General features: G+C 44.7%; 1 protein-coding gene across 1 annotated transcript in view; it reads left to right on the top strand.

The window, feature by feature from the left end:
• Positions 1–4,202, top strand: part of GLT1D1 (glycosyltransferase 1 domain containing 1) — a 124,751-nt gene that overhangs the window by 43,568 nt on the left and 76,981 nt on the right. The gene's annotated exons all lie outside the window — the stretch shown is intronic.

The raw sequence follows: 4,202 nt of genomic DNA, 5'->3' as shown, positions 1-4,202 counted from the left end.
TTTTTTTTTTTAATGTTCTCAGATCGGGTGATTTCTCGGCTGCACTATAAATGTTGCAGCAACCTTGTGCACATAAAAGAAACTATCTGTTAGGTGGCAGAGGTCATTTCCTGGGTTGGACTGTTTATTAGAAGAGCTTTAAACAGTCAGGAGTTTGTAGATCAACAAGTTAATTCAATTATTGACTTTGTATTCACGGTGACTTAGAAGGCAGGTGTATGAGCCGGTGGGAGCCCAGCTGAGTTCTCAGTAAGGAGCTCTGTGAATGCACCACAGAGCTGCTGCCTGCAAAACTAAGAAAAAACCTAAAGGCCAGTTTCCTCGGGTGGGCAAGGTGCTGTCTCCGGTGGTGGGAACTGCTTTGAGCCTGCTCTACCAGCCTTGCTAGTGCTTGTGTTCCCCCAGCTCATCCACTGTGCACAGTGCGTGTGCTCGGATCTTTTGCAGGCGTTATTCCTGTTGGTTGGAGGGATCAGGAAACAGGGCTTATGCCCTGATCATGTGCAGGCTCTGCCCATTCTTTATGGAATTGCAATTTGCAGATTGGTGGGGGTGGAAACTGCTGCACTGGGGCAAGGGAGAACTGAGTCCTCTGTGGTGTCTTCTGAAAGCTCAGGATGCTAGACACATGTGAATGTGAAGCTGCACACGCGTTGACCGCGCAGAGTCTTAACCGTTTTGTCAGACTTTTCCCAGGCAGAGCATGGAGGTTGTATTTGCTAGTGCAGTTTAATGACTTGTCAATCTCAGAATCAGAAAACTCAACAGGCATCCTGGCTTCTAGTTTTATTGTGGTACCTGTCTGCAGTCTCACTCTGTCACCCAGGCTGGAGTGCAGTGGTGCGATCTCGGCTCACTCTAACCTCTGCCCCCTGGGTTCAAGCGATTCTTCTGCCTCAGCCTCCTGAGTAGCTGGGATTACAGGCAAGCACCACCACGCCCAGCTAATTTTTGTATTTTTAGTAGACATAGGGTTTCACCATGTTGGCCAGGCTGGTCTCAAACACCTGACCTCAAGTGATCCACCCACCACGGCCTCCCAAAGTGCTGGGGCTACAGGCGTGAGCCACCTTGCCAGGCCTACCTGTTGGGCTATCTGTCTGACTTCTTAAGGTAGTTTTTCAAACAAGTGGTTACCAAAATGGGGTCCCTGGACCTCTGAGGTTCCCTGGGACTCTTTCAGGGCCTCCACCAAGTCAAGCCTTTTTCAAATAATAATGCAAAGGCTTTCTTTTGGCTTTCCTCATGGTGTAAAATGCAAGAGTGAGCAAAAGCACTGCTGCCTTAATGCTGATGAGGTCAGGGGCCCCATCTGTGCTAATTATCGGTGCTAATTATCTGTGCCAATATTCGCTGATTAGTCACCGCCACCCACTTAAGCCAGTTTCACTTAGAAATGTCCTTGATGAGAAATACAAAGTATTAGCTTTTCAAGTATTAACCTTTGAACACATGCTGTTGTTGTTTTTTTAGTAGAGACAGGGTTTTGCCTCGTTGGCCAGGCTGGTCTTGAACTCCTGACCTCAAGTGATCTCTCCTCCTCGGCCTCCCAAAGTGCTAGGATGACAGGCATGGGCCACCGCACCCGGCCATCAAATTTGGATTTGACATTTCCCAGAAGCTAAGTGTGCAGGTCATGTCTCTCTTTGGTCAAGGTCAAATTTCCTACGACACACTCACTATATTCCAAAATATTATCTCAACAGGTCATCAATATGAAAGTTATTAGTGACACACTTTACCTTTTTTTGTATGAAGTCTTTGAAATCCAGTGTGTATTTGACACTCACAGCACATCTGATTTCAAACCAGCTGCCTTGCATATGCCCTAGATCAGCCGCGTGTGGTGGCAGGGGGTTCTGTCGTGTTGCTCAGGAGAGCTCTGTTTCAGGATTTCTGAAACACTCACTCACATGGCATCTGATCGTGGACGACACGTGAACAGACATGTGCCAAATGAGGGTGAGTTTGTAACCCACGAGTGAACGTCAGCCTCTGGGTGCTCTTATGCAAACGTTGTGTTGGGAGCTGGGTTTGTGATTGCCTACCCATCTCTGGCTGACTCTTCACGAATTAGTTTGATTGGATTTCAATAAAGATGGTTGTATTTTATCTCTTTTAATTTGAAATGCCTTTGTTTATGCTCAAGTCATTATTTTTTAGTGTTGTTTGTACCAGCCTTAATTTGACATTGTATCTACTTTGTAAAACGTACAACCCCGGTGGGCTCCCACAAGGTCAGCATGGTACGCTGTTAGTGCCTGGCACTCATGATCAATATGGGTCATTTTTTTGGGATGGCATTACTATGTTGGTTTGTGATATTAGAATATGTCTTTTAAGTGTCTTTTTTTTCTTTGGTAAAGGTGTCTCACTGTGTTGCCCAGGCTGGATGGAGTGCAGTGACATGATCATGGCTTACTGCAGCCTCAAACTCCCGGGCTCAAGCGATCCTCTCCCTCAGCCTCCCAAGTAGCTGAGACCATGGGCCCATGCCACCACACCTGGCTGAAATTTTGAGTTTTTATTTTTATTTTTATTTTTATTTTTATTTTTTTTATTTTCTATTTTTTTTGAGACGGAGTTTCACTCATGTTACCCAGGCTGGAGTGCAATGGCGCGATCTCGGCTCACCGCAACCTCCGCCTCCTGGGTTCAGGCAATTCTCCTGTCTCAGCCTCCTGAGTAGCTGGGATTATAGGCACGCACCACCATGCCCAGCTAATGTTTAGTATTTTTAGTAGAGATGGGGTTTCACCATGTTGACCAGGATGGTCTCGATCTCTTGACCTCGTGATCCACCCGCCTCGGCCTCCCAAAGTGCTGGGATTACAGGCTTGAGCCACCGCGCCCGGCCAGTTTTTATTTTTTGTAGAGATGAGGTCTCACTGTGTTGCCCAGGCTGCTCTCGAACCCCTGGCCTCAAGTAGTTCTCCTGCTTCAGCCTCCTAAAATGTCAGGATTACAGGCATGAGCCTCTGTGCTGGTCGCTTTCTGATATTATAATATCGATTTGACATTTTCAAGAATTTGATTCGCTGCACATTTCTGATCGTGAGATACACATTGTGGAAAGTTTGAAAATGTCTTCTGTAGGATTTTGATTTATTGTTACAATATGTAAGAGATATTCAGAATGCAAATGAGTACTTCTAGTTCTAGTCCAAGTTTAGGGTGCTTTGTCTAAAACAGAATTTCACCAGAAAATGTAAAAATTTCACCAAAAAGAAAAAAAAAGATGAACAAATTAAATGTATATCCTAATGGAAAGTTTTACCAGGAGAAGCAGTGATTATGGTTTAATACGTCTCCGTTGGGTTCAGAACCCCTCATGCCTGTTTCACGCTCTTCCCAATAAGCTTTCTTCTAAGAGGACGTTATCTAAACTGAAATACTTATTTATAAGCTATATTTTAAAAATTCTGTTTGAGTAAATATTGCTTGAAGCAGTTATCAAATTAAAAAAAAAAAAAAGCACAATGCCAGTCATAATGGCGCATCAATAAGCTTTATAAGCAATGAGCTAAGTTTTCAAGTGTTATCTTTCTAGTGAGGTTTTTGTTTTTGTTTTTTCCTGGAAACTTTGGGTCGCCACCCCTGGGGCCTGACTTACCCACTTTGCCTTGGCACTTGTTAAAGAAAAGTGACTTCCTGAAGTTGTTGTATTAGGCAATGCCTAAAGGGTAATTTTACTTTGTGTATATTTACTCATCAAAATTCTTTTGGAAATTAAAATATAGAAAGCAAGACAGATCTCACTGGCTGTCACACGTGCAGTCCTATACAGGTGAGCTCAAAAGTCAGTTGGGATGTTAGTGCTGGCCTAATTGGAATGAGCTGCTTGCCCACTCGCCGCTGGAGCCTGCGGTAGGAGCATGTTGTCTTTGAGATACTCACGACTCCTCCCTCTTCCTGCGTGGCCCACTGCTCTGTGTCTGATTACCTCCGAAATTCATCATGGCAGCAGCTGAAATGACACAGACCACCTTTTATTACAGTTTCCACCCTTCTGGAAAAATAAAAACGCACTCAGCACACGGTTTCACCTCTAGACTGCCTCGTGTGTGTGCTAACCCTCTTACCTCTGCAGGAGAGGCTCCAGGGATTGATCATGTCCCAGGAAGCCAGTCATTTTTAATAGCTTCTATGAAGGTGAGCCTTCATTGGAGATTTCCTGATGCAACTGCAAATGTTCTTTATGT

The sequence above is a fragment of the Cebus imitator genome, unplaced genomic scaffold (genome assembly GCF_001604975.1).
Source record: "Cebus imitator isolate Cc_AM_T3 unplaced genomic scaffold, Cebus_imitator-1.0 Scaffold323, whole genome shotgun sequence".
Taxonomy (NCBI): Eukaryota; Metazoa; Chordata; class Mammalia; order Primates; family Cebidae; genus Cebus; species Cebus imitator.
This window is presented reverse-complemented; position numbering and strand designations above follow the sequence as displayed.